The sequence below is a fragment of the Scardinius erythrophthalmus genome, assembly GCF_964197995.2.
Source record: "Scardinius erythrophthalmus genome assembly, chromosome: 3".
Lineage (NCBI taxonomy): Eukaryota > Metazoa > Chordata > Actinopteri > Cypriniformes > Leuciscidae > Scardinius > Scardinius erythrophthalmus.
Window position 1 is genome coordinate 2,494,217 of NC_138223.1, and position 9,582 is coordinate 2,503,798.

Sequence of the window (9,582 nt, forward strand, 5' to 3'; positions counted from 1 at the left end):
TCGGGTCTCTGCTCTGGTCACCGGACACCGTGCTGTATGCAGTAACTTATACTTTAATTATGGCTCTGGTGGAAGCAGCACGGGCTCAGGTGTCCGGTGACTTTGGGAATGTGTCAGTGGCCCGGGACGGAGGGCCGATGACAGCTGTGAGCGCTGAACATGTGTGGATACCATTAAATATTATGCATTAAACTACTGCATCCTTTTCGGAGGAAGTCATTCAAACATTTGTGGGAGAAATGTGGGATTAAGTAACAAAAAAATCACAGAAGTAGCTAAATGTTATTGTAATATGCTTGGACATGCAAGCAATGCCAAGCTACAGTAAGCATGGGTCCCATTCCCAAATAAATGTATACATGCCCTGTAAACCACTCTGGATAAAAGCATCTGCCAAATGCATAACATGCAACAGCAAAATGATAAAGAGCAATGGATAATGAATGTCATTCACAAATAAATCTTTGTATTGTAAGTTCATATGGGTACATAATTAGGGTATAATATGCACCTATTAGGGTAGATAATAAGGTACAAAGATATTTGGCCCAATCAGGGTTATTATACGTAACTAAAGCATGAAATAAATGAAATCAAAAAATCAAAAGCAACATTTCTCATTTTTATTTAGTTTAAGTTGGTGTACTAAAAATACAAATTCATTAAAATTATATAGACATATTTAAAAACAAAACTAGTGACAAAAACACGCAACAAAATGATTAAATCTTTTAACTAAAATTAAAATGAAAACTTATTCCAAATCATGTTAAAAACTATAATAGTATAATTAAAAAATATTTATTTAGTATCACTGAATCGACCTAAATATATAATTTATACCAACAAAACCAACTTTTATGGGTTAAGTCAGGGGGATAAATGAAATAAAATAATTTTAGACAAGTTTGCTAGTTGTCATTTTCATTAGGTTTTAAGTTGATCTACAAAAAAAGATGTATAGACAGAAAAACTGATGAAAATGGCAAAACACAAAACAAAATTGCTTAACTAAAATTAAAACAGAAAAAATAAAGAATAATTCAAAATATTAATAATACAGTATCTTAATGAGACACTGATTTGTTTTATTATTATTTGCAATTCAATACATTCATTTATACCAACAAAACAATTTTTTCTTAAATGAGGTTTAAAAAGCTCTTACATATAACAATCGCAAGTTACCACTTACTAAATTAACAGTTAATAGCTGTTATTAATACTATAATTAATATTAATACACACTAACAGCTGTTAGGCCACAGAAGATATAATTTTGGCACTTTTTTATGTCTGTAATTTTTTGTCAGAAACACAAACAGACACTGTAAAGAGCAGAAGACTTGGAGGGAGAAAAAGGAAAGGCCGTGATCATTTTCTCTCCTTTTTGGCCCGTAATCTTTTTTAAAGCTGATTAAATATTTAGTGAGCCGAGGGAGTTCGCTCGGCGTGCAATAATGATTGATGGCTGGACGGGAGTGCAGAAGTTAGCACTAAAAACATGCGATCGGGTTACAGTCCTTATCAATGTCACACCCATTAGTGTCTCCTAATAGTAACCAATCAGTCGCAGCGTCGGCCTCAATTTCCTTCAGGACACTTCCACTCGCTCTCAGCCGATGCAAACGGCTCTTTCCTTTCGTTTCTCATCCTATCTGTTACCATTCCCCTCACATCTCTTCTCTGAGCTGTCATGCTTCAGTCGAGAGACTCGTGTCTGTCACACTGTGGTCTCTGTGATATTTATACAGTGCTGTGATATTGTAGATCAAGCTGTCATTCTGAGTTATAAAGGAGTGACCATGTTCTAGATGTCTCAATCTCAGTAAGGTTTAGTCCAGTCACAGATACTCTCTGCACTCTTAAATATAAAGGATCTTGACTGGCATCGGTGGTTCCGAACCTTAACATCCATGGAATTATCCATTTGTTCTTTATAGTGAAAAAGGTTCTATAGAAATTGGTCTTCTAAGAGCTGATCACTGAAAGGTTCTTTAGGGCAGTGGTTTTCAAAGTGTGGGGCGCGCCCCCCAGGGGGGGCGCAAGGTTACTGCAGGGGGGGCGCGGGAGATCAGCAAAAAATAAATAAATAAAAATATAGCCGTTACTATATTTTTGGGTACTCAAGTGCGTGAAAGCGGTAGTGCTAGCGCTCTTCTTTTATAAAGCGGCAACCAGGGCAGGACTTAGGGTGGTGGGGGCCCCTGGGCTTGAGTCACTTTCGGGCCCTACCTTCTATACATTACTTCAAATAGAACACAATGATACATACACAAGCTATGTAGGCCTATTAGAGCTACACAATTCTGGATAAACTGAGAATAAAAATAGAGATCACGATTCTGAACAAACAACTAAGCAAAATAACATAATTTATGTTAATTGCTGAAGTCTATTAAAATGTTTAATTAATCTGAATTATAAAAAAATAAAAAAAACTTGGGTTTGAATGAATGATTCAATTCCTCAATCAAATGCACTTGTTTCATAGATGAATCAGCATTTTTGAACGAATCTCCTGAATGAACGATTCAATGACAAATGTTTTTTAAAAGTCATTTGTCGTCATCTGGTGGCGTAACAATATAATCGATCCAATCGTTATTTGAAGTGCAAAGCTACTTTCAAAAGGTGACTGGTACCATAGACAGTGTTACATGTTAAAAAAAGTTCAAAGTGATCATAAGTTTATTGCAATGCACAAATGTCTTGGTCAGAATGAGAATAAAACACTTATTTACCTGGAAAACATATGTTTTGATTGTGGCATTTCTTTGAGATTTAGAATCCAGTATTCCTATAGGCTAATTATTGTTTCTTTTATGAATTTAATAAAGAACTCTGTCTCGTATTCTGTCCAAACGATCCATGTAGGCTACTTTAGTGTCCATTCGTTTTTCCTTTTTTAACCCGTAATTGAAAAACGAAAAATGAACGGTTGTTGTCTTTTTAAAACGCAAAGTTGAACACCAACATTTTAATTTGAACTGGCTACACCAACTGCTGCGCAAAAAAGTACATGTCGACGAATTTTCAGATTTCTTTTTGCCCCTTTATTAAACATTTAAAATATTCACAAATTAATATGGAAAACATGTCGATTTTACTGGTTTTCAAAGGCCAAATTAGAACCTGAAATTGATGTTTTTCCCGCAGTGCGGAGAAGAGCCATTAATATTATTAATAAACTTGCTTTGGCTAAAATCACATCTCCATCTCCGCTGTTAAGATGCGCCTTTAGAGAGAAATGCACATTTCATACGGATTAATCAGAAGGTATTAGCTTTCGATTCGAATTTGTTCGTTTTAAAGTGGACATTTCAATCTTTAGCCAACATAGGCTATATTTTGTTTCAGTTCTCGCGCTCCAGTTTACGGAGATCATGAAAGTGCGTCTGATTGTTTTCTTTTATTTTACAAAAGCACAACGTTGTCTTGTTATTGTGAGTTTACACAAATAAAATGATTTTCTGTTTGACTAGAAATGATAGAGTATTTTAAGTTGTTTCCACTGTTGATAGGAAAATGCAAGTCGCGGCCGCGCCTCCGTGCCATGCAGTGCGCGCTCCACACTCAGCTTTGTTCCTTTTTTGCATAAAAGCGTCTTCTAAATAGGCCTATTGCCTATTTAGAAGACGCTTTTATGCAAAAAAGGAACAAAGCTGAGTGTGGAGCGCGCACTGCATAATTAACCTATTAATTATGTTATAATTAAATAATATAAAATTATTATTATTTGCGTAGCTATACATGGACCTCAAACACACCGCGTCTTCTAACTCAGGTGACTGTAATTGCGCAAAAACTGTTTCCATTGCAGTTTTGCGAAAAATTTTTCGAATTGCCTGAAAAACCACCTCATGCGAGCATAATTATTATTTTTTTTTTAGATAAACGGGAGTTTTTGCGACATTGACGTGTTTCCATTGTGCTTATTTTCAATTCGCAATTTCAATTTGCGCAATTTGAAGGGTAATGGAAACGCGGCTACTGTCTTATGCAGACAGTTTTTTTCAACGGTTTGGCAGTAAACGAGGCACTACGTAGGCTAACTACCAATAACCAATCAGCAAACCTAAATTATATTTTTCATTGCAGGGAAGGGCCAGGTAACAATGCTAGACCAATCAACAAACTTTAAATGAAAAATTAAATGACTGACATATTATTGAAAAAATCAAACGCAAACGGGCGGGGGCCCCTATTGGGCGGGGCCCATGGGCTTGAGCCCAGTCAAGCCCAATGGTAAGTCCGGCCTTGGCGGCAACGAACGGCACTGAATCGTTCTTCTTCAGACCGTTGGAACAAGCCCAACATTGAAGTTGCTCGCCAAAGAAAAAAACCTCTTCAGCGGACCGAATCACGAGCTGCTATTGTGAACGCGCGGCACTCCGCTGCTGTGCGCGCTCTGGTAAGAAGACCAACCAGAAGCTGAGCTCGTGAGGCACTCTCCAAAGCTGCTATATATTAACTTTTAATTATAAATTAAAAGTTAAAGTTCTGGTTTATTATTCTCTCTTACTGTTGATTCAATGACATGACAAATTAAAACTATTCCTGTTTTTCATTGCACGTTTTTATTTTATTTTGTAATTTTTGTATTTTTCATTTTTCAAGGAGAAATACAAAAAGCAGGCCTTCAATAATTTCCTAGATCAAAGACACTTGTAAGTTTATCATTGCACGTTTTTCATTGTAAAAAAAAGTTATATATATATATATATATATATATATATATATATATATATATATATATATATATATATATATATATAATTTAAAAAAATTGGGAGGGGGGGGGGGGCGTCAGATTTTTTTAAAGGTTTAAAGGGGGGCGCGACCAAAAAAGTTTGAGAACCACTGCTTTAGGGAACCAAAGATGGTTCTTCTGTGAAAACCACTATTTGTATCCTTTATTTTTAACACCTAGTTAAAAAAGGTTTTAAATTAGAAACATTTCTGTGAAGACAAGCGTCAGATAAAGTACATTTGAACTTTTTTTAATGTCAGGTTGGGGCAAGTTGCACCATGTGATTTACATGTTATTTTATATAGTCAGTATACTGTTTCTCTAGCCAAAAACAGATCTATCTATCTATCTATCTATCTATCTATCTATCTATCTATCTATCTATCTATCTATCTATCTATCTATCTATCTATCTATCTATCTATCTATCTATCTATCTATCTATCTATCTACCTGTCTGTCTGTCTGTCTGTCTGTCTATCTATCTATCTATCTATCTATCTATCTATCTATCTATCTATCTATCTATCTATCTATCTATCTATCTATCTATCTACCTGTCTGTCTGTCTGTCTGTCTGTCTGTCTGTCTATCTATCTATCTATCTATCTATCTATCTATCGTATATATCTATGTTTAAGAAATTCATATTTTATTCAGTAAGAGCACATTACGTAAAATAATCAAAAGTGATAGTAAAGACATAACTCCACAAAATATTTAGATTTTCAGTAAATGCTGTTCTTTAGAACTTTATTTTCATCAAAGAATAGAAATTTCCAAAAATGTATTTCCACGAAGCAGCAAAACCGTTTTCAGCATTGATAATAACAATAAATGTTTCTTGATTAGCAAATCAGACACTGAAGACTGGAGTAATGATGCTTAAACTTCAGCTTTGCATCTATAAGCGTTATGTTTAGTGTAATTGTGTTTTAGTTTAGATTCGTTTTGTTCATGTTTGCTTTTGTTTTGTTCCTGAGTTTCTGGTCATTATCAGTTGCCATGGTTTCTGATTTGAGTTTCGCACCTGTTCCACGTTATGTTGATTAGTCCCTTTATTTATACCCTCACTTTCTGTTTTACTGTATTTTTTACAGTTTTTCTCAGTCGCTTTGGTGCATTTCTCACATCACTATTTACATTTGCACAACAGTTAGTTCAACCTCCACAACATTTAGTCATTTGTGCACATCATAGTAGCAGTTTCTCATTCCTTCCAACAAATTGCAAATGCTTTTGGACATGCATCAATTGCTTTCATACAACTCTCTGCTGTTTTATAACATTATCATTTGCTTATGTCATGTCAGTCAAAATTAACTATACTTGTGAATGCTGAATAGTCATTCCATATAAAACTAATAGTCCTCATTTCATTGCTTGAGTCATTACATACAAAAATGTTGAACTAGCTGTCAAAATTTGTCATTTAAAAAAAAAAAAAATCCTGAAAAAGTCTCCTAAATTGAACAATTTGCAATTGAGCAAGAGATGATATTCGCTGTGATGTAGATTACTGTAAATTATGTGACCAGACAGAGAGGAACGTCTGGATGTGCATGAATGATTACACTGTAAAAAAATTTAAGCCAGTACAACAAAAAAAATCTTAGTACTAATTTCCTTCAGCTTTTTTTCGTTTACTCAACTTTTGTAAATAACAGTTAGACTGACTGAAATTAAGTTGTAAGTCTTACAATATTTTTTTTATTGGGTTAACTTAAGATTGTTAGTTTTCTGGAGAGGTGCAACTATTTTTTAACAAACCTTTTTAAGTTGAGCCAATTCAAAAAAATTTGTCTCAATGTCTGAAGTTGAGTGAACAAAAAAATCCTAAAGGAAATTGGTACTAAGTAATAATATGTTAAGACTGGAAACTACAATAACTTTGCCCAAGTCAAAAACTGAAAACAGTGAGTCAATGTTAACAAAACATTTATTCAGAAGCATGTTGAAGGCAAATAAAAATGTCATTTCAATTAGCTGTCATCATGACAAGAATTTTCTTTTTTTATTCAAAGGAATATATTACCCCAAAATCATAATTATTTACTTTTTTCTGTCTCAAACTCATAGGACTATTTTCTTCTGTGCAAGACACAAAGACATGCAGCTGTAATTTGTATTTTCTGAAGTAATACAGTTTTGGGAGAAACAATAAACTAACAATTCTTTTTAAATCTTGATATCCGATTGTGTTCAGAAGACATGGATTAAATCATATGTGTTACATTTATATAAAACATGGTTTACATTTATATCTTTATGTTCTAGAGAAGAAATGAAGCCATAAAAAGACTATGCACTAAATAAGAGTACAAACTGGAACAAATAAATGCTCAATCTTACAATTATCCATATGGATTGCAGCTACTTGAACAAAAATTTTTTGAAGGACTGGACTCTTCCTGAGCACTTTAAGTCAAGACCAATAAACAATTTTTAATTTAGTGTATTTTATGTATTTTAATTGTTTAGGACAGTTAACATTGAGGGCATAAATCAAGCCAAAGATGAGAGTAACAGCTGTGGCAAAGTTCTTGCACATTATCTAGCCCAATCTGCTCTTATAGTACTACAGAGAGGCACCTTATAATTGGGTTGGAGTGGAACAGTTGCAACATCATCTTCAATGATAGTTAAGATCCTCATCTTCTCCCCTTGTGAATGTCATCTGGCTCTGTGTCCTGCAGTAGAAAATAAATTGACATAACTTTTTTTTTTATTTTGAATTACGTTACACCACAGAGTGACCCTAAACATGTGCTCATGTACCTTCACTTGAAAAGTAAAGGTGGTCATGTTTTTAAGCTTGTTCAAATTCAGCCATAGAACTAAAACTGATAAACAGAATACATCTCCCAATTTCCTGCACCTGTGCTGTTAGATGCCATATCAGTATTAAAGGGATAGTTTACCCAAAAATGAAAATTAGCCCATGATTTACTCACCCTCAAGTCTGCCACTATATCACTGCCCTTATAAAGCTTGGAAGAGCCAGGAATCGTTTTAATATAACTCCAAATGTATTTGTCTGAAAGAAGAATGCCATATACACCTAATGACTTCAGGGTGAGTAAATCATGGGCTAATTTTCATTTTTGGGTGAACTATTCCTTTAATATAGTTACACGTGGCACAACATCATGGGGATCTGGTGAACAGGTGAAATTATATCAAGTGTGAGTGTATGCTGGTGACACACATCTTCTTACCAGGCAAGTCTTCAGGATGTTTCCTGACTTTTCCCTCATAAACAAAGGTAGAGCTCTGAGAGTTGTAGCCTTTCTTTGAGCAAGCACATTGCAGTTTCTGTGTCTGAAAGACAGAAAACAAATATGGAACAAGCTATGCATGTTATATCCAAAGAGAAGCATGGGAATTACCTTGAAAAGGAGATGGCAAAATTCAGCCTTTAACCAGAGAGATATGACCACATGCAAAATAATTACCTGATGATTAAGTTGGTCTAGGAGGATCTTCATCTCATCGGATACGCTCCACCACTTGTTTTGTACAATTAGATGTGTATTCATCTAACTAAGAGAAAAAGGTGCTCTTCTGATTAGTTTGTGTAAACCTGTAATACTCAGCACAGACCCTAAAAAAAAAAAAAAAAAAACATTGTTAAAACAGTAAGAATTAAGTGTAGGCCTACACGTTAATTCAGTTCTACTAACTAAAAATGATAAACTCACCTGATCTTTCAAAAACAAAGGCCACTGTTTTAGCACATCAGAGGTTCTTGTTGCTGTACTGATGTTCTTAAGTCTAAAAGGGACAAATACAACATAACAAAGATTCATATTAAACAAAAAACAAAACAAAAAAAAAAACAGTTACAGTAGGTTAATTTACATATAGTAAAAATACTACAGAAATGGAATAATCAAATGTGGAAAAAAATTAATTAATTTTTTCCTTAAAAATACAAAAGTTATAAAGAGCAGTGAGCGATTTTGTCTTTCGTTGATTAACAGGAAGGACACTGACAGCGGCAGATAACATATTTTCACTTTAAACATTATTTAATATACAAAGCAAACATGCGTATTTTTAACATAACATTTGTTTTGCATATATAGGCCTATATTTTTTCCCCTCTAAATTGTATTAGGCCTATATTGAATTATATTGCACTACTGTAGAATGCCTGAGCCTCAACCTAAGCATGTACAAATTGTCACTGACATTTGTATATAGGCCTATATAACAAATAAACTTGAAATTGAATTTAAATCGAATAGACTACTGTCACTTTAAGAGCTAGGCTATTGCACAAATTTAATACTGAAACATCTGGATTTTACAACATTGTTTGTTCACTTAAGACATAGCCGACTGTATTACATGAATACTACACACACAGTGGGTTTTTTGAAATAATTATGTGTATTTCACTATTAATTAGCAATAAGCCGTGAAAGATAACTGAATTCGCACTCACATTCTGTCTGAGATAAACAGCTCTCTTGTCTCAATCAGCGCAAGCACCAGATTTGAGTCTTTTTTTAACGACTTACTGCGCTTAACATTTTAAACTTCGTGCACGTTCTTGTCTTTTATCATTCGAGCATGTTTCCTCGCTTTAACGTTAGTCTAGGTGTCAATAGTTAAGTAAGTTAGCCATGTGCTACGCGGATAATCTCTAACAATAGACACTTATCGTCTCCACAGAAAATATCTTTTAACATAATACTATATTTTACCAACATATGTCTGCAATCAATGTAGCTTATTTTCATTCATAAAGCAAAATAAAACTTACCTCAGAGATGAATCCAGTCCCTTCGATAGCGTGGTTGAAGGAGGAAACCCCGTGTAAC

The 9,582-nt window shown here is 34.2% G+C and overlaps 1 long non-coding RNA gene across 1 annotated transcript; it reads right to left on the minus strand.

The window, feature by feature from the left end:
- Nucleotides 1-5,475: 5,475 nt before the first annotated feature.
- LOC308688422 lies at nucleotides 5,476-9,582 on the minus strand. The gene is made up of 5 exons (XR_014029894.1): nucleotides 9,525-9,582; nucleotides 8,455-8,527; nucleotides 8,209-8,357; nucleotides 7,972-8,074; nucleotides 5,476-7,443 (listed from the first exon to the last, which is right to left on the minus strand). It is a non-coding gene; the product is annotated as an uncharacterized lncRNA (long non-coding RNA).